Consider the following 22,138-nt stretch of genomic DNA (forward strand, 5'->3'; position numbering starts at 1 on the left):
CTCTCTCTCTCTCTCTTTCTCTCTCTCTCTCTCTCTCTCTCTCTCTCACCTTTCTCTCTTTTGTTTCAGGAGGCAATAGAGTTTGCAATTTCCTTCTCCTGCCATTTAACAGATGAGGAAACTGAGGCAAACCCCAAGGTCACACAGCTAGTAAGTGTCTGAGGCCTGATTTCAACTCCCTCTTTCCTTCCCCCTTCCTTTTCTCTTCTTTCCTTCCATCCTTCCTTCCCCTTTTCTTTCCCTCCTTCCTTCTTCTTTCCTCCCTCCCTCCCTCCCTTCCTTTGTTCCTTCCTTCTTTCCTTTGTTCCTTCATACCTTCCTTTTTCCTTCCTTCCTTTCTCCATCCCTTCCTTCCTTCCTTCCTTCCTTCCTTCCTTCCTTCCTTCCTTCCTTCCTTCCTTCCTTCCTTCCTTCCTTCCTTCCTTCCTTCCTTCCTTCGTTCCTTCCTTCTTTCCTTCCTTCTGTCTCTCACCTTTCTCTCTTTTCTTTCTTTTTCTTTTGGGAGGCAATAAGGTTTGTAATTTCCTTCTCCTGCCATTTTACAGATGAGGAAACTGAGGCAAACCCCAGGGTCACACAACTAGTAAGTGTCTGAGGCCTGATTTCAACTCCAGTCCTCCTGACTCCAGGGCCAGTGTACCACCTAGCTGCTGGAACTAAGGGCAATCCAAAGGAAGTTTATTCTTTGCTTTTATTTTTTGAGGGAAGACGGCAGGGCAATTGTGGTTAAGTGACTTGCCCAAGGTCACACAGCTAGTAAGTGTTAAGCGTCTGAGGATGGATTTGAACTCAGGTCGGTGCTCTATTCACTGCACCACCTGGCTGCCCCAAGGAAGTTTGTTCTTAAGGCAAGGGAGAAGAGGTTAAATTTCCTCCTTAATTTTCCCTCAGAGCATCCCCGATTGGTCGGGCACAGATCTTGTTTGAATGTTATCTCGCCAGTCAGTCTTCTGCCTCTCTTTTAATCTCCGGCTGGCCCTAGCATCGTGCCTCACGCAGAGCAGGTGCTTAATAATGTGTCCCCAAAGCAGTGCAGGCGACACTAAGGTTGTGATGATGTGGATCCCAACAGTTGCTAGCACAGGAGGGCGTTCACAAAGTCTCAGAGTGGGGAGCGCCTCAGAGTTCGCCTCTTCTAGCCTATCTCTGAATAGAACTCCCTCCCCATCTGCCACTACGTAAGGGGAAGTCCATGGCCTCCTGCGGGGGCCCATTAGGTTGCTCTAATTGTTAGGAAGGTTTTCTTTCCATGGAACTAAAATTCATTTCCATGCAAGTTCCACACATTGTCCCTGGTTCTCCCTGGTGAGGCCAAGCAGAACGAGTATAATGGCTCTCCCCCGTGGCAGCCTTTCGATTATCTGAAGCAGCTCTTGTGTCTGGCACCCCCTTCTCCTATCTGTCTCCTGTACACACTGCGAGTTTGTTCAAATATCCCTCATACAGAGCAGCCTCCCATTGCCTCACCCTTCTAGTCACTCTCCTCTCTTGTTGGTATTGACCACTGGGCCTTCATTGGGGAAGTAAAAACCTGGCAACTTTATCCATAAGAGGGGCCCCTTAGGGACCTGAGCCCCCTTCCATTCTTCCAAAGACAGTTTCTTCCTTTCCTCCTGCCCTACCAATATCACAGCACTCAAAAATAACAGAGACGAAACAAAGATCCAGTTCATGAAAAATCAAGGTATAATGTAAAGGGTTTAGGACTTGGATTTGAAAGCTCTAATTTTGGGGTCCTGGTCTGCTAACCTCACTAGCTGTGTGACCTCATCCTCCTCATCTGTAAAATGAGAGTGTTGGCTTGATGATCTCCAAAGTTTCCTTCTAGTTCTAATGTTTTAGCAATTCTGTGTAAGGGGCTAGATTGATTTTGACTGTAAATAGCTATTTACACAAGGATGGTATCAATTCTTTGCCAATGAACATCTATTTTTCTGGTGGTATTGCTTTAAAAGTTAAGTTGGAATGGGGCATTTAACCCTTCCTCTCCCACCCTATTCTAAGCCTCCTCTCTCTTGCTTAGACCTTTTCCTAGCACCCTCTTTGGTAGGGATATTCATTCATGATTGGTGCATATTCATCTCTGTATTACCTTGCACAGGACCTTAATAGATATTTGCTGAATTTCACAGATGCTGAACTGAGATAAATTGGCCCATTTGGCCTAGTGAGAATCTGTCAGATGCCCCCAGCTGGCAAACTTAGGCTGTGCCTACACTATACTAAGTATCTGAGTGTTTGGCAATGTGTAGACAAAACATACAGATGGTTGACTAGATTTCCCATTTTTTTTAAATTAAAAAAAGCAAGAATGGGGGCGGCTAGGTGGCACAGTGAATAGAGCATTGGCCCTGGAGTCAGGTGGACTTGAGTTCAAATGTGACCTCAGACACTTAACACTTACTAGCCATGTCACCTTGGGCAAGTCATTTAACCCCAACTGCCCTACCCTCCCCCTCCAAAAAGAAAAAAAAAGCAAGAATGAAGAAAGTCTTACTCAAGAAATTTGCTTTTCCACAAGGCAAATCTGGTCTCTGTTTGAACATCCCCCTGGGTCTGAGCATGAGAACCATGAGATTGAGCGAAAATATCTTCCCTCTAAAGTCCCTGAGATGCACTAGAGGAGGTAAAGACCAATATTCTCCCTGGGTAGTTCAAGCTAAAGTTGAGGGAATATAAATGAGAGAGAAAACGCAGCATCCAGAAGCCAATATGGTCTACTACTAAACTGAAATTTAGGGCTTGATGGTGGTAAGAAAAGAGTCAGGGTCAAAGTGTGTGTTAGAGGACAGAGCCAGAAAGTGACAAGAAAGCTTTCTAGGGTTTATGCTTATCTCTAGCTCTGATTAGAATTCATTCCACTTTTAGTGGAGGCTTCAGAGCACCTTTTACATTAAAAGCCATTATCTATCTGGTTACCACCATTCATTGTTAGACAGAAAATGATTAAGGTCAAGCACCGCACCAAATGAGGAATTGCAGAATCTCAGAGCTAAACTGGGCCTCACTGACCATCTTTTTAGACTCATATTTAAACAACAACAACAAAGGTCTTGGTACTTATGGGATGCCTGGTGCTGAGGGGACCAAATGTAGATGTGAGATTTTAAGAATTATAAAGCTATGAGGGGTTATATATATATATATATATATATATGTATAATGCTGAGCTGAAAGCGGAATTTAGAGGAAGGTACCTAAATGTGTAAGCTATGACTGGGGCAAGCAGGAAGGAGGAGGATGGGAAGTGCATTGGTGGGAAGTCACAAAAAATCAAACCAAAACACAACTTGGAGTTTTGGGAGAGCCTGCATCATCAAAAAGAAAGGAGAGCCCAGGTGAAGCTAATGAAAATGAGATTCTTGAGAGGAGAGGAAGTAGTCCTTGTCTGAGGAATGTCCATTACCATCTGATGTTTTGTTTTGTTTTAATTCACAGCAAGAATGAAAATTTCCACTTCTTGAGCCAGGACAATGGAGAAAAGGCTAGTAAGGAAATTTCTGTGAGCAGAGTTCACAGAATCTGAGCCAGGGTTCAGGTAGTGGGCAAGAAAGGTAGTTTTAACTTGCAGCTGAGTGACTGGACCTGAACGATAGCTAGAGAAGGATGTTGAACTCAGCAAAATGAGAAAGAGAGCTGTTTATGCTTGGGGGTAGAAAGGGCAGCATGGTAGTGAGGTGGCTCAGAAACCACTTCACCTGGTTTGCCTCAGTTTCAACATCTGTAAAATGAGCCGGAGAAGGAAATGGCAAACCAATCTTTACCAAGAAAATCCCAAACGAGGGCACAGAGTCAGACATGACCAAAAAAAAATGACTGAACAAAAAAAGGACTTTCCTTAAAGGGCAGTACAGAGATGTAGTATATAAAAATGTCAGTTAGAAGGACCTTAGTTTGAGTCCTTGTTGTTATTTAATACCTATGTGACCTTGGACAAGTCTCTTAACATCTTGGGATTCAGTTTCCCCATCTGTAAAATAAGAGGGTTTAAACTAGATGTCTTCTAAAGTCCCTTGTTCGTTCAAAATCCATGACAGGGAGGGAGGATAAAATAGTGGGGAGTGTCAGATCTGGATTCAGAGGATATGGGTTTGAATCCCAGCTCTGACATTTACTTGATGTCTGACCTTGGGCTAGTCACTGAGGCCTCTTCAGAGCCTCGGTTGTCTTCCAGCTTTAAATATATGATCCTATCGAGTCAAGACTGGAAAAGAGGCAGCTAACTAGAAGGAAGAGTCTAGAAGAGACCATTAAAAGCTGTCAAGTTAATCGTGTGATGTCTGTGATATACCTACACTACATATAAATATCTCATATGCTGAGATTATTTAGCACTACAATTTAAAAAAAATAATAAACTCCCTTAGAACAGCTTCCTTTCTTTGCATTAGACTAGCAGCAGAAGAAGGTACTATGGAGAGGAGGTACTGTGGGGAAAGAGAAAGGTAAAAAGACTGTGAATCAAAGGACCCAAATATTTGGAATACATTCTTTTCCCTCTGGGTGATAGCAATGGAGAGTTACCCAAGAGAGCCGTGGTTGAAGCAGGTCTGAGGGAGAAGTTTCCTAACAGAGAGTCATCCAAAAGCAGACTGGGATGCCTCTGGAGGTACTGAATTCCCTATCCCTGAAAGTCATCCAACAGAGGTTGCCTAGTTTCTTGCCAGAGTGTTTTAGAGGGGAATTAGAGCTTTCAGTAGGGGTTGGACTAGATATCCAATGTACCTTCCAACTCTAAGTCTGTGATTCAGGGATTGGAGCAGTACAGTAAATAGAGTGTCAGCTGTGAAGTTAGGAAGACTCATCTTCCTGAATTCAAATCCAGTCTCAGATACTTAGTAGCTGTGTGACTCTGGGGAAGTCACTTAACCCTGTTTGCTTCAGTTTTCTCATCTGTAAAATGAGCTGGAGAAGGAAATGGCAAACCATTCCAGTATCTTTACCAAGAAGACACAAAATAGAGTCATGAAGAGTTGAACGCAACTGAAAAACAACTGAAGAAATTCAGTTATAGGCTTTTATACAACTCATTATTGTTTAATAGCCTATGTTTCCTGCCTTTGACCATTCTTGGATGTGTGACCCTGGGTAAGTCATTTAATATTTGAGGGCCCTAGACAACTCTCTAAGACTATAAATTTTAAAGAAATTGATGACCCTTCTCATCTTGGAGTTTCCTGATCTGAGAGCTCCCTATGTCAATGAAAACACAGGACCAGTCCCTACCTGTGTGTCCCTGAAGAACTGGGCAACAAATCCAGTGCATGGGATAAATATATCATGCAGGTACCATGATACAGGAGATAATGTGTTAATTCTAGAGTCAAAGGATCTGGGTTAAAAAAAATCTGCCTCTGATGCACCTTCTGTGACCTTGGATAACTCCCTTACCTTCTCTCAGGTTGAGTCTTCTATCTAACCTATCAAATAAGGGGGTTTGACTAGATGGATCCTGAGATTTCTTCTAGCTCTCAGTCTAAACACCTCAGGTGCACTAGAAAGAATACTAGCTTAAAAGTCAGAAGATCTGGGTTTGAATTCCACTTATGGCACTACTTGTGTGACCTCAGGCATGTATACTTGCTTCTGGTGCTTTAACATGCTCATTAGAAAATGAAGGGTTATACTTAATAACCTCTGAAGTTCACTTCAGCTCTGAATCTATAGCACTACAATGAATCAAGGAAGAAATCGTTACTCCCATCTTCCTTCCAAAGACAGGCAAATCACTTGGGAGTACACCTTATGAGACAGAACCAATATGGCAGAGAAAAAGCAGTGACTCACCAGAGCTCTCCCCCAAACCCCTCCAAAAAACTTTAAATGATGCCTCAAAAACAAATTCTAGAGTTGCAGAACTCACAAATGGATAGGGTGAAACAATTTTCCAGCCCAAGACAACTTACAAAGTCAGCAGGAAAGGTCTGTTGCACCGAGGAGTACACCCCACACTTTTCCTTTCCATCCTCCTTTCTTTTCCTTCCTTTCAATCTTTTCCCCTACCTAAAATCAAAATTATGTCTCTGTTTTCTCTGTGCCAGAAATGCTAAGCCTTCATAAGGCAAAAAAAAACCCCTTCATTCATTCTATTTTTAGAAATAACAATGCAGATTAAAAATATAAAAGGAGACAGTTTTCCTCTAATCATCAGAATAAGATGCTAGAAGTCAGTAATTACATTAAAATCACCTAGGGAAAGATCATTACCATATAGATATTAGAAGGAGTAATTAAATGCAGTTGAGTCAGAAAAGAGAAGGTTGGAGAAAAGAGGCTGGACCAGAGATGAATAGATTGACACCTCTGTGGAGGGGGGTCTCTAGCAGATTGCCCCAGAGACATGTCCTTGTTCTTATTCAACATTGCTACCAGAGACTTAGAGCAAAACACATCTATCAGATCTGTAGATTATTCAGTTAGGAGAGAAAGCTGAGACACTAGAGAATAATCAAGGATCCACAAAAACCTTGAGGATTACAAGGGCAGAAGTGGTTACTTTTCATCTTTATATCCCCAATGCATTGGATGCCTTGCTGAATGCTTAAGAAATGTTTGTTAGGGGTAAAAAAAAAAAAAAGTAACAAGTTAGGACAATATGCTGAATCTAATCATCTGAAATTTAATTTGAAATAAAAGTGAAGTCTTGTATCTAAGTTTAAGAAATCAATTGCACGAGTAATGGGAGAAAAGTGCCTAGAGAGAGAGAAAAAAAAAGACTGGGATTTTAGGGGATTTTAAACTAAGTAGATTCAACAATGTGATGACACAGTGAAAACTGAAATATCTCTCTATCTCTGTCTATCACTGTCTCTGTGTGTCTCTGTCTGCCTCTATCTCTCCGTCTCTATGTGTTTCAGTTTCTATCTCTATCTCTATCCGTCTGTCTCTGTCTCTCTCTGTCTCTGACAGTCTGTCTGTCTCTTTTTCTTTGTCTAGACCTGGATTTTACCATGAAGCAAAATCCTGGCGAGAAAACTCAGTAGGACCAGATGGCCATGGAAGTTCCTTCTAGCTCTTCAGTTCTGTGAAACTTTCTCCACCAATTCAGATCTGCAACTTATTGTCTTCTATGGGATGAGAAAGACGGAGAAAATAACTATTTATTACCTACTGCACTCTAGGCATTGTGCTAAGTACTTTACCAATATTATCTGTTCAGTCCTTAGAGCGGGGATTCTTAACCTGTGTTAAGTGCATCAAGGACCCCTTTGGCGTATAATGAAGCCTATGAATCCCTTCTCAGAACAATATTTTGAAAAAATAATTGACAAAAATGTTAAATTTTAATTAGAGGTTAGTGGAAATTTAGTGATTTTTTTTCCCTCTGGACAAGTCAATGGACTCTGAAATTTTTTCTTAGTCCCTTTGAGGAGGGAACCAAGAGGTTCCTGTCTTAGGTGGAATATGCTTGTAATCCTTGCAAAGACTGAAGGATCTCTTGAGCTCAGGAGTTCTGAACATCAGTAAGCTAAACCCATGTTATGTCTATACCACATCCAGAACTGATATGACGAACTCCTGGAATCAGGAAGGATGGGGTACACCACCAGGTTACTTAGAGGCAGTTAAGTGGTAGAGTAGATAGAATGCTGGATCTGGAGTCAGGAATATCTGAGTTCAAATCCAGACTCAGATACTTACTATGTGATCCCAGGCAAGTTACTTCTGTCTGCCTCAGTCTCTTTGTCTGTGAAATGGAGACAATAATGGCATTTGCCTCTTTTTAGGAGGATAAAATGAACTAATAGTTGTATAGCACTTTTCAAACCTTAAAGCACTACATAATTCCTAAGGGTTTTTTTTAAAATTATCATTATTATTGCTTAAGGAGGAGCAAACCAACCCAGGTCAGAAATGTAGCAAGTCAAAACTCCCATGCTGAAAAGAGTAGGATTGGGCCTGTGAGTTCCCCCAGGACTTCTAGCTTGGAGGCAACAGTGAAAACCTGTCGTTTAAAAATTTTTTAAAAAGAACTCCTTTCTTAGTTCATCTCCTGGGGTCATTCATAAGTTAAGTGACTTACAGAGGGTCACACAGTCAGTATATATGAGGATGGGCTCTGAACTCAAGTTTTCTAGTTTTCCAGGCTCTAAAGATGTCAGTACTTCCTGTTGTTCAGTTGTTTCAGTCATATCTGACTCTTCATGACCCCATTTGGGGTTTTCTTGGTAGAGATACTAGAGTGGTTTGTCATTTCCTTCTCTAACTCATTTGATAGATGAGGAAACTGAGGCAAATAGGGTTAAGTGAATTTGCCCAGGGTCACACAACTAGGAAGTGTCTGAGGTCAAATTTGAACTCAGGTTTTCTTGATTCCAGGCTGGGTGCTCAATCTACTATGCCAGGAGTACAATAGCCCCGCTGTATTCTGACCTTGGTTGGGTCACATGTGGAATATTATATCTGGTTTTAGGCCATGCATTTTGGGTAGGTCTTTGAAGAACTGAGTTATATCCAGAAGAGGGCAACCAGGGTAGTGAGAAGCCTGAAGACCATGTCATATGAAGAAGAGATGAAGGAATATAGTCCAGATAAGAGAAAACTCTGGTGAAAAATAACTCTTGCCACCAAATATTTGAAGGCTTATCACTAAAAAGAGATATTTAATTTGTTCTGCTTGACCCCAAAGGCTAATATGTGGCTAGTAGCACAGTCAACTAGTATTTATTTAGCACCTACTGTGCACTAGGTACTATGTTAAATAAGGAGGACATAAAGAAAGATACAAAATATATAGGAAGAAGTAGTATGATGTGGTAGAGTAAGTCTTGGCTGTGGAGTCTGAAGACCTAGGTTCAATCAGGCAAGGGAGACTTTGGGTCTCAATTTCCTCAACTGTAGAATAAGAGAGATGAGCTCTGAGATCTCCTTCAGTTGAAGATCTATAATCTTATGAGTATTTCATTATGGAGAGTTCAGAGAAACTTGGAAAATTTTATATGAACTGATGCAGAATGAAATAAGGAGAACCAGAAAAGCAGTTTATACAATGGTATAATAATGTAAAGGAAAATAACTCTGAAAGACTACAGAATTCTCGATAATTCAGTGGCCAATCATTACTTCAAAAGATGGCTGATGAAGCATGTCTCCCACTCTTGGTCAAAGAATATAAATACAGAATTGTTGTTGAGTCCTTTTAGTTGTGTCCAACTTTTCATGACTCCATCTGGGGTTTTCTTGGCAAAGATACTGAAGTGGTTTGCCATTTCCTTCTCCACAGATATACAGATATATCGAATATGACACACATTTTTAGATGTAGCCAACGTGTTGATGTATTTTCCTTGACTATTTATCCATTACACAGGGCATACTCTGGGGAGAGTGAATTTGTGGTGATCAAAGATGCAAAGAAACACAACAGGCAACAATTCGTAAGGGGTTGTCTGAGGAGATTAAGTAATGTGGCAAAGCCCATAACTAGCTTAGAAGTGGGACCTGGAACCCACTCTGACTCTGACTCTGCCAGCTCTCCATCTGCTAAGACAAACTTTCTCTGTCTTTCTGTCTGCCTTCTCGCAGTCTCTCCCCTTCACTTCTTCCATGAATATTTCTCAATTATCTACATAAAGGATGATATTTGTTGGAAGCCAAAGAGGCTTGATCTAGGACTTAGATAATTACCTTGATAATAGTGTACTTTTAATATCAAATACCTCTCTGGGAAGCGACTTTTCCTCAAGTTAGTGCTTGAGTTCTTTTGATATGGGTTACACTTAAAAGGATGTTGTTTGAGTTCTGAGACCAAAAGGCTCTGCCCCAAGACTTTAGTTGTTCAAAACCAAAATATTTGAATTCTTAGGTGGTCAGTTCCTATGCAGATGTACTTGCTGATATGGCTTTGGCTTCAGGCCTTGAAGCCAGCTCTCAAGACCACCCTTTGTAATGTGACTGCATATGAAAGGAGTTAACTGATTTTTCCTAAGACTTTCTGGAACCTAGAGAACAAAAGGCCTTACTGCCATTCTACTTCCAGGATATGACAGACTAAGATAATGATATGAAAACTTGAGTCCCCTCCCTTTGTCTCATTGCTCTATAAAAACCTTGTCCTGAGAATCAATAAATGGAGTTCATCGGTCTTGCTTGAACTACCCACATGGCCTGGTCATTTCTTATTCACATCTCCAAATCATGCTAAGTGCTGGACACTGAGCAGCCCACAGCAGATATTGCTTCGAATAGCCCAAGTTAATAAAAAGGAGGCATGCAAAGAAGAAATGATATTTTCATTTCTAGCTAGATAGGCCAGCAGGAATGGGGAGCCCACAGCCTCGAGGCCAAGTTATACAGAACAAATCCTTTTATTAAGGGGATTTGTTTTGCGAAGTTCAGATTCAATCAAAGGGTCACACTTGAGGATATAGAGGGCCACATGTGGCCTCAAGGCTGCAGGTTCCCCACCCCTGGTAGAGTTACCCAAAAATGCCAATTGGGTTAAACTGAAGATTTAAATCATTTGGGAATCAGATTACACTGAGGTCACAGCTCTATAATTAACCCCCAAATGATTTTACCTCTCTGATTACATATTGTTGAAAGTGAGTCAGATTTGAAGTTTGGAAACCCTGAGATTTTTCCTTTTAAACAATAAACTTCTTAACTGAGAAGAAAAACAAAGAGTTACTCATAACTCCAGTTAGGAATTAAAAGAAACAAAGAATCTTTAAAAAAAAAATTACCTTATTTTGTGGAGATTGACAGAACAAGGCAAGAGAATGAGTATTCTCTTTTTTTCTTAATTGATGTCATATAGTTGTTTTGTTTTGTTTTTTAGCCAGACTGGTGATTTTATCAGGTGGTCAATAAACATTTATTATGTACTTATTACATGCTAGGGACTGAACTAGATTATGGGGAAACAAAGAAAGGCAAACTGCTCCCCCCTCCCCCAAAACCCCATTCTTGATCTCAAGGAGCTCAGTGTAATGAATAACTCACATCTAATAATTATAGTCTAATTAAAGAAAATAGAGAGCTACAGAGAGGAAACTAACTTGCTGTGTAGTTTATGGTCCTGAAGGGGAGAGATAATCTTTCACAAAAACTCTATCAGTCCTATTTAAAACACATGTGATATATAAAAACCCAGATTTTAATAATATAGAGCAATTATATAGCAACAAGACATTTGCTTAATTTATAGTAGGATCATTTGTGAGTTCTCTCATTGCACTTCAAATATTCAATTAGCTAACATTCCCAACAACTATAAATATAGGCAAGGTTCATTGGCACTCAGCTAATGCATAGAACCCTATACCATTAGGTCATCTAGTCTGATACACTCAACTTAGAGAAAAGAAAACAGGTCCAGAGAAATAAGGCAATTTGCCCTGGAGATGCTACTGTTGTGCAGGACCTTGCCAAAAGATGTTTTTTTCAATAAAGGACAGAATTTCCTTTAGCCCACAAATGATTTTCATGCTAAGGCTAAGAACATGCTAAAAGCAGTTTTTTTCCTTTCTTTTTTTTTAAATTTCACCCTCAAACTCTCTCTAGGAGCACTGTGGCTCCAAACATATGATTCCCCAATCTCAGTTTAGCAGAGACAGTGGTAGATGAATTTTGGTACTGTTCCATCCATGCAAGGCCTGGCACTCCCATGAGTAGTATGTACATAGAGGAGGGGTGGGAAGAAATAGGGAAAGAAAAAGATGCTGAAAAAACCTCTGATTTTGCTTAGCTAAAAACAATTCAAACAAAGATGGTCTATCTTCTATCTTCTCCCTATCACCTGCTTCATGACCTCCTTCACCCTACCCCTGAGAAACAAGGGACTTCAAGTGGAATTTGGGAAGAAAGTGGAGAGGTTCCAAGGGCTTTAATGGTAGCACAATTTCTTTCACTCCCCTAACCCTACATGCATATCATGCAAGTCACAGGGTCTTTGCTTGCAGACATAATCATGAGAGGACCCAGAGAGGTCAAGTGACTTGCCTTTGGGAAACCCTACATAATCAAATAATCATAGCTATGGCCCAGATTACTAAAACTCTTCATGGTTTCCCATGAGCTTTCTACACTCTGTGAGCCACTCTATGAGGTAGGCAGTGTCATTGTCCCCACTTCACAGACGGGCAAATTTAGGCAAAGAAAGTCAAGTGTCTTACCTAGTATCTTATTCTAAATATTGGGTCTATGATTCAAAGAGATTTGGACTTGGAGTTAGAAGATACAAGTTTGAATCCCCACTTGCTAGGCATGTGGTGGTAAGCCTATTTCTTCTTCTATAGAATGGGGATACTATTTTTACTGGCTACCTCACAGAGTTCCTATGAGAAAAGTTTTGTAAAGGGCTATATAGATATGAAAAGTTAATAGGTTTTGAGGTGGTTTTTTTATGTGACTTTTTTTTGGTCTTGACTTATGATTTTATTGTAGGATACTCCCAGGGAGAAAATTCCCTCTCCCAATATAGATCAGTATTTTCTCTATAGCTTATGACCTTGGTAAGTTGCCCGGGTTACTGAGAAGTTAAGTGCCTTGCCATACAGACACTGTATTTTGGAGGTAAGACAAATTCAGGTCTATCCTGACTTTGAGGCTGGCGAGCTATCCATTTCACCACATTGCATCTCCAGTCATTTTTTTTTTTGTTATTCTTTGACTCAATTGGGCCTCCTTGGAATTTTCCATCTCCTTCTATGGTGAAAAGAAAAAGAAAAACCTTCATCCATAGCCACCTGCTTTAAATAGAAATGCTGATGTTGACACTGGGCAGCTCTCTCTCTCCCCACTCCCAGGGGAATTATGGGCAAAGGGTGAAGAGCCACCAGGGTCTCAGTCATCAGGATGTAAACTTGCCTTTGTCCCTAAGTCACATAACCATTTACTGAATATCCAGAGTATGGTTTTCACAGGAGGGGCTAATTAGATCTCATTTTTTCTTATTGGCCTCTCTCACTAAGAGGGGCTAATTTTAGTAAATTCTATTTCAATACTTTCACCATTTTGGCAATATTCCCTTCAGATATGGAGTATGAGTGCCAAATTTATTACTAGGGCGTTATCCACTAGGGGTGCTGTAGGTACAGATTAGACTAGATGGCTTCTGAGGTTCCTTCTGATTCTGAATTCCTGTGATCAGTTTCCCAGTTGGGGGGTAGGGGGAAGGGGAATAAGATAGTGCAGATTCTGAGTGATGGAACTCTCTCCACCAATGTAGTCAATGAATTAATAAATAAACCCTCTGGGGTAGGCCCAAACCCAGTGAGGTTATGGAACTCACCTAAGATTAGAAGACTAATAAACCTTAGAGGTCAGATTTGAACCGAGGTCTTCCCAATCCATGCCAAGTCCTCTCTTCTCTATACAACACTGCCTTTTATAGGTAGTACAAGCATTATTTTCTCTATTTTGCACACTTTTCAGGTTTCAGTTTGGTCTCTCTCTCTGGAGACACTGAGTTCAAACAGCCAATCACGTTAAAAAGAACCTGTTTGGACCTTGAAATACTGCGAGTTAATGGTTCTCCTTGTCTCTGTGGTCAGGGTTTAATTTGAAAACTGGCTAGTGGTTAAGAACAAAACGTTTTAGGCTATTGGTTTATGAATATGTGTTCCCTGATTTGTTACTGAGAGTCTGCAATAATGGTGACAACCACCTTTCTGTTTAAATCAGGTGGCTGTGGGTGTGGATGGAGTAGTTTTTTTAAACCTCTGCTGAAAAAGACAAGGAAGGAGAAAGACAGGGGAAAAGAAAAGGGGGAGAGAGCTAAAAAGGAGGGAGAAAGACAGAAACGGAGTTAGAAATGCACATAGAGAGACAGAAAGACAGAAGATAGAGACTGAGAGAGGGAGAGGGAGAGAAATACAGAGAAGCAGGAAGAAACAGAGAGAAAGAGACACACAGAAAGAAGGAAAGAGACAGAGATTGAAACAGACAGGCAGAAAGAGAGGAGAGAAAGAGCGAGGTCAGGAAAGAGAGAAAGAAAGGGAAAGAGGAAGAGAGAGAGGGAAGAGGTAGGAGAGAAAGAAAAAGGAGAGAGACAAAAGGGAGGGAGAGAGGCAGAGAGAAAGAGAGAGAGAATGAGATAGATATAGAGAGGTGGGAAGGGACAGAGACAGAGAGAAAGATAGAGAAATAGAGAAAGGCACAAAGAGAAGGAAAGAGAGACAGAGACAGAGATACTAAGACAGAAAGAGAGAAAAGAAAGAGGGAGGGAGGGAGAGAGAAAAGAAAGGGAGAGAGAAAGAGGGAGAGGGAAGGAGAGGAGAAAGGAGAGAAAAAGGGAGGAGGGAAGGGTGAGGAGAAGAAAAGATTTCTTTCCAGTTTTTCACCTTGGGGAATGAAAGTTGGTCAGGGCTTCAAAGTGACTTCAAGTACCACACTCAAAGGTTATAGAATCTGAAAGTGTAAAATAACCTGCCTAATTGAGGGCCTGTTTGTAATTTGCGTAAGAGAAAAACCAAACATGAGAGATTTGCTACTTAAGGATGGGCAAACTATGAAGCAATTGCATTTGAACTTTGTACATGCAAAAGTATTTCAAAGAGACTAGAAACGGAAAGCAAAATAGACACATTAAATTGGTTTAGGGAATAGGAGGCAATTTGTACAAAATAGACTTGGAAAAGTAAGGGGAATGGGGCTTTGTGGTACCTCCCTGGAGGTAAGCAGTAGAGAACTGGTCTTCCAAAAGACCTTGGGAAGTTAGGCACTAGGTCAGAAAAACAACTAGGCTCCTTCAGAACTGGAAGGAAGTTCAGAGGTCACTTTATCCAGTCCCCACATTTTGCAGATGAAAAATGTTAGTTCATAAGAGGGTAAGTGACTTTCTTTATAAGATCATACAAGTAGTAATTAACAGAGTCAAACCTTGGAATCAAGGGCCTCTGACTCTAAACCCAACACTCTTTTCACTGAACCTTATTGGATTTAATAGGAATGTGTATGATGTAGTGTCCTGGGGGAGAAAACTAAATTATTTAAAAAAAAAAACTCAACTAAAAGAAATGATGAGCAGGGTGCTCTAAGAAAAACCTGGAAAGACTTGCAGGAGCTGATGCAAAGTGAAATGTACTGTGTACAAAGCAATAGCATTACTGTAAGATGATCAGCTGTGAATGACTTAGCTATTCTCAGCAATGCAATGATCCAAGACAATTCTGCAGGACTTATGATTAAAAATGCTATCCATCTCCAGAGAAAGAACTGATGGTGTCTGAGTATAGATTGAAGCAATTTTAAAACTTTCTTTATTTTTCTTGAGTTTTTTGTCTGTTTTATTTTACAACATGACAATTTTGGCTATGTTTTGCATGACTATGCATGTATAACCTATATCAAACTCCTTGCCTTCTCAGTGGGGGTAGGGTGGGGAAGGAGGGAGGGAGGAAAAGAATTTGGAACTTAAAATTATAAAAATGAATGTTAAAAATTGTTTTTACATGTAACTGGTGAAAATTTAAAAAAAAAAATATATATATATGTTATATATTTTAAAACAAACTCATTATTTTTGTAACTCCAGAACCTTGCATGGTGCTGGGAACAGAGTAGGCACTTAATAAATGCTTATATTAGGGGCAGAAAATTTAAAACTTATGGAAGTGATTGTTGAAAACTAAAAATAAATAATTTAATTTCTAAAAAATGCTTATGTTGATAGATCATTATTTGTGTTTAGTTGAGGTAGATCAAGGTCACAAATTTAACATGATTAGGTAAAGATGTTGAGAGCAGCTAGGTGATACAGTGGATCGAATGCCAGGCCTGGAGAAAGGAAGATTCATTTTCATGAATTCAAATCTGGCCTTAGACACTTACTAGCTGGGTGACCCTGGGCAAGTCACTTAACCCTGTTTGCCTCAGTTTCCTCATCTGTAAAATGAGCTGGAGAAGGAAATGGAAAACCACTCCAATATCTTTTCCAAGAAAACCCCAAATGGGGTCACAAAGAGTCTGACAGTAATGAAACAACCAAACAACAAAAGATAAAGATGCTTTATTTTTAAGAGAGTGACCCTGATTTCTAAATAGATGGGTAACATCTAAAATCCTGGTGGCAATAATGCTTCTTTTACACCCTCCCTGTACTAGTAAGAAACTCTAACTTATTGGGTCTAGTTTGAATCTCAAACCAAGCACATGGAAAGATTAGAAAATAAAATTCATATGGACAAGCTAACAGTTGGAATAACAGTAATCCCTCCATATTTGGAGATTCTTTTCCAGGAAAATAGTGGAACATAGGAACATTGGAACATCTCAAGATGGATGTCAAAACTCATGGGGTAAAGTATAGTCAGGGGCATAAATACATATGACAGGTAGGTGGCCCAGAGGTCAGAGTGCCCAGCCTGGAGTCAGGAAGACTCATCTTCCTGAATTCAGATCTGGCCTTAGACACTTACTAGCTGTGTGACCCTGGGTAAGTCACTTAACCCTGTTTGCCTCAGTTTCCTCGTCTATAAAATGAACTGGAGATGTAAATGGCAAACCACTCCAAAATCTTTGTGAAGAAAATCCCAAATGGGACCATGAAGAATTGGACATGACTAAAACAACAGAACCCCAAAGAATACATATTCTTATAAAACATAAAAATCCTACAGGGTTGTGATACTTGTCATGTCTTATTCATTTGTGCCTGGCCTTGTTGATAGGTCTAGCACAGCACCCAACCTAAATATGTTTGAGAGGAAATTGTCATCTCTCTCTGCTTTGGAAGGTCACATTTCTTACTTGTACTCTTGTACTGAGCTGATAAACTAGAGAGCATTTAACTCTTGTTTGGAATTTCAGCACCTTTCCTATAAGCAGCAAACTGTTTTGAAAACTCAAATTTTATTTTGGAAGGAAACTTCAAAATTTTGCAAATTCTCGTATTTAGGAAGACTTTCAGGTTTTGTATACTCATGTTGGAACATAAATTAAAGTGGTTTTTGAACACTGAATGGTATTCTAGAGGGCGAATCTCACATTTGATCACTCCTGTTATGTTCTGTGTGTTTCATCCTTCAAATCTCTGTGTCTCTGTCTCTTTCTCTGCAATTTGGGGTAATAAAATTGACCCAGGTTACAGGTTAAGGACCTGGGTCCTTGAGCCAGTTATATGAAGGTGGAGACCATCTGATCTCTCCCATCATTCAGCCCTATAATCTACACAGAATGGTTGCTTAATAAGCATTTGTTGAACTGAATTGTGTTGAGCTGTGAATAAATGAAACACCAACTGTCATAATAATCACCCTGCTAATGATAAAAAAAAGAAATACAAATCTCAGAAATATAGAGAGTTCACTGTATTTGCTGGGAGAAAAATGAGCTGAGGTTTTATTGAATACACTTCAACTATATGAAATTGTTCTATGAAAAGAGGTGATCTCTTGTTCTCCATTACTCCTAACATGTCAATAAGAAGACATTGTCTTAAATGACAGCAGAAAAGATTTAGATTCTATGTGAAGGTCAAAGAATGGCAGCATAGTATAGAACAGTGGATAGGCAGCTGGTCCCAGAGTTAGGAAGACCTAGGTTCAAGTCCTGCTTCTGATAAATGTGACTATGTGATCCTGGGAAAGCTCTTTGACCTATTGCCTTCTAAGACTATGAATTCCTCCACAGCCCTAAATACAAAATGTATTTATAATATTTAATAAAATAAATAAAAATATAATACAACATAGATAATGTTAATTTGTGCTTTTCTAAGTCCATAGGGATGTTTCCATTTGAGTTTGACACGACTCCATCTACTACTGAAATCTCATGTCTGGTCTATAAATGGCAGGAGATAATTATATTATGAGTCATGGTGCAATTATTATTGACCCCTAAAGTTCCTTCTGAGTGGCTAAGTGGTGCAATGGATAGAACATGTGGCCTAGAGTCAGGAAGATTCATCTTTCTGAGTCCAAATCTGGCCTCAAACACTTAGTTGCTGTGTGACCCTGGGAAAATCACTTCACTCCGTTTGCCTCAGTTTTCTCATCTGTAAAATGAGCTGGAGAAGAAAATGGCAATCCACTCTAACATCTTTGCCAAGAAAACTCCAAATGAAGTCAGGAAGAATCAAATATGACTGAAAAATGAATGAACAACAACAAAAAATTCCTTCTGCATCTAAATCTATTCTCTTATCAGTAATAATTTACATTTCTATAAGTATAGTCTATTGACCACTAGCCCTACTTTATAGGTAAGGAAAAGGAGACTCAGGGAGGTTACATGACTTGCCCAAATAAACTGAAATGGATCATTGAAGATTATAGTTCTTAAAGCTGGAAGGAACCTCAGAGACCATTCATCTAGTCCAATCTATACATTTTACAAATGAGGAAACTGAGGTCCTTGGGACATGACTTGCTTATGGTCACATAGGTGGTGTCATAGGCAATATTTGAATCCAGGTCCTTAGATTCCAGAATGAGTGTGCTTCGTACTCTACCACACAAAATCTTCTTTCTTCAATTAAGAGTCATTCTTCTATTCAGGCTAGTTTCAGAGCAAAGCTTTTTAACCTTTTTGCATTATGGACCCATTGGCAATCTGGTAAGGCTATAGACCCCTTCTCAGGATTTTTAATGCATTACTTTTTATGCATATAATTTTAAATGCAAAAAGTAGTTTTAAATTTATAAAATAAAACACATACAATTACAAAGGAAATCAATTATATTGAAATATTGTTGTTCATTCGTTTCAGTCATGTTTGACTCTTTGTGACTCCATTTGGGGTTTTCTTAGCAAAGATAATGGAATCGATTGCCATTTCCTTCTTCAGCTCATTTTACAAATGAGGAACTGAGGCAAACAGGGTTAAGGGACTTGCCTGGAGTCACATAGCTAGTGTCTAAGGCCATATTTAACTCAGGTCCTTCTGACTCCAGGCCAGGCACTCTACCCACTGTTCCCTCTGGCTGCCCTATTTTGAAATATAGTTATAAAAATTTTTTAAAAGGTTAATAGCCCCCAGGTTAAGAACCTTCTCCCTAGACTGAGACTTATCAGACACTAGATTGACTCTATGACTTCTGATGTTTTTTTTTCCATGACATTCTATGTCATCAGAATATCTTTCTTCCTGGACAGACTATTTTAAAACTATATTGAGTCCAAAGGAAAAAAAAAGGCAGCAAGATGAATGTAATAGAGATTCACAGTTTCACTTATAATTCTCTTCTCCTGTTCCACTTTGTGTACCTTTTCATGTTCATTAAATTCATGATTGAAAAAGAAAAGAAAATGCTTCTTAGTCAAGGAGATTAGTAAAATTATGTATGTTTTCTAATGTGGAGTAGTAAAAATGGCCCTAAACCCCAAGTCCAAAGACTTGGGTTAGAATTATCCTCTTAGGTGTGAGCTTGAGATGGTCAGGTAATGTTAATCACCCTGAGCCTCAGTTTCTTAATCTCTAGTAAGTAACCCCTTCTGCTAACTACTGAACAGGGTTCTCATGAGTAAAGAAAGCCCTTCATGAATTGTGAAACCCTGTAGGAGTATGGCTACATTGAAACCTCACATGAGGAAACATCACCACCTAACCCAATCCAACAAAAATGACTGGATCCTTATTTGAGGCCAAATCAAGAGTTAAGAAGATGATTCTTCTAAAGTAAGAGGGAGGTCAAAGTTACTCTGTAGTTTTAAGAATACATAACATACTGTATATCATATGTAAAAATTCCAGAGATGTGGGGTCTCCTTTGCATGCTAACTTAATGTACATACACAAACATATATAGATAGAAGTCTAAGCCTATCTACATATATAGATATGTATGTGTTTACATATAGATATGTATGTGTGTATATATAAATATATGTATGGACATGTGTATGTGTATATGTGCATGTGTATATGTATATAAGGGAAGCCAGTTGGCACAGTAGATAGAACATTGGGGTTGGAATCAGGAAGACTCATGTTCATGAGTTCAAATCTGATCTAAGACACTTATAGCTGTGTGACCCTGGGCAAGTCACTTAACCCTATTTGCCTCAGTTTCCTTATCTGTGAAATTAACTGGACAAAGAAATGACAAACTACTCCAATATCTCTGCCAAGAAAACCCCAAATATGGCACAAATAGTTGGACACAAAGAGTCGACAAAACAATAATAAATCCCTTCATGGGACTTTAGCACAGTGACTTTATTTATCTATCTATCTATATTATATATGTATATTGTCAGATATTTATCTATAGATAGTTGGACATGACTGAAACAAATGAACAACAACAAAAATTTATTTACAATCTACACTCAGTAGTTGCTTAATAAGCATTTGCTGAATTAAACTGAGTTGAGTTGTATGTAATGGAAACACCAACAACTGCTATAAATAATCACCCTGCTAACTCTATAAAGGGGTTAATGCAAATCACACAAATGTAGGGATTTTACTGTGCTTTATCGGAGAAAACTGAGCTGAGGATTTGTTGAATAGACTTTAACTGTATGAAATTGTTACATGAAAAGAGGCTATCTCTTGTTCTCTGTTACTCCGAATGAGCCAATGAGAAGATTTTGTTTTAAATGACAGCAGAAGAGATTGAGGTTGGATGTGAAGGTAAGAATGTCTTTATAGCAAAAATAAGCTATTTATATACCTAGTATATATAATGTATATATACACACATACACACACACACACACACACACATATATATGTATGTATATATATATATATATATATATATATATATATGTACTAGAGAAGGAAATGGCAAACTACTCTAGTATCTTTGCCAAGAAAATCCCAAGTGGGGTTTTGTCCAATGAAAAGTTTGACATTACTGAACAACAAATACACACATGCATAACACATAGGTATAAACACATTATATAGATATATTACCAATACATGCTATATCTACTATCTATGTATAGCTTGGGTAATATACATGTAATGTATATGTATTGTACATGCAACATGCATGTATAATACATGTGATCGTATAATAACATGTTTTGTGTGGAATGATATAATTATTCTATATAACCATATACACACATGTTGTTATATATGTAGATGTATAGTACACACATGTATGTACACATATATACAATTATATATACATAACACATACACAAATATGTATTATTAAATATATAATATATGTGTGCATACGTATAATTTCATCAATATAGGGACTTCTCAGTCAGGAATTTCTTCTACAGATGCAGACCAGCACCTATTCTTCAATGACTAATCAAAACCCAAGGCACTGGAAGGTGCCCAGAATTCCAGAGCCATCAGTATATGGTAAAGGTAGGACTTCAACCCATGCAGCCCAAACTCTGAGGCTAGCTTTCTCAGCACTGCCCCATGCTGCTTATTGCTAATCAATAAGATAATAAAATATCAGCTTCCTTATTGATGCAGTCACATCTTATGACTAGATGACAATATTAGAACTCTCAGGTACCTTAGAGGCCAGAGAGAGAGTCCAACACCCTCATTTGATAGATGAGGAAACAAAACCAGGACATACTTGGTTTAGGAGTTTGGATCTGAACCCAGACCTTTCTGATTTCGAGGCCAGCTCTCTGCCAGCTATTCAGTGCTGTCCAACTCCTCCTGACCCCCCCACCCCCACCCCAGCACATGCCATTTGACATATGTCCATGAAACTGTTACTTCCATTTGTTGTGTTTGTCCTTCATTTTTGAAGAGGACCATGACATCAGGAGGAACAATGCCATGACTTGCAGTTGACTTTGATTTGAGTGAGGAAGGGCTATGCAAAGTCAGCAGCCTCACGTTCTCCTCCAGAGCCATCTGGATCCAGTGGCCAGTTATTTATCAGGATAATTGGAGATGACCCAGGATGCAATAAGGAGACCCTAACCTTTAGGCTACACCCTTTTCTCAGTTAGGGTGAGGTAACACCCATTCAGCGAATAGGCTTCTTTTAAGAAGTGAGTCAAGTGGTGGCCCCTTTATTTAGGAAAAAAAAAACAATGAGAGGGGAAGACCCTCAGGGTTGCTGTTTCAAAGAGAAACAGATATCATTGATGTTCACTGTAAGCCAGGAGGGCTCAAAATATAGCCATCAAGTGGAGCTTGGACAGGGATGAACTGTGGTCCAATATATGAGCTTCAGAGTGAACTGAGTTTAAGGTTTTGAGAAAGGGAAAGAAAGAAAGAAAGAAAGAAAGAAAGAAAGAAAGAAAGAAAGAA

General features: G+C 39.3%; 1 protein-coding gene across 1 annotated transcript in view; it reads right to left on the reverse strand.

Annotated features, from left to right (window-relative positions):
- Positions 1–22,138, reverse strand: part of GCM1 (glial cells missing transcription factor 1) — a 37,473-nt gene that overhangs the window by 13,139 nt on the left and 2,196 nt on the right. The window lies entirely within an intron of this gene.

This window comes from Petaurus breviceps, unplaced genomic scaffold (assembly GCF_028583685.1).
Source record: "Petaurus breviceps papuanus isolate PSGF00001 unplaced genomic scaffold, PetGlider_PUasm1.0 90822, whole genome shotgun sequence".
Lineage (NCBI taxonomy): Eukaryota > Metazoa > Chordata > Mammalia > Diprotodontia > Petauridae > Petaurus > Petaurus breviceps.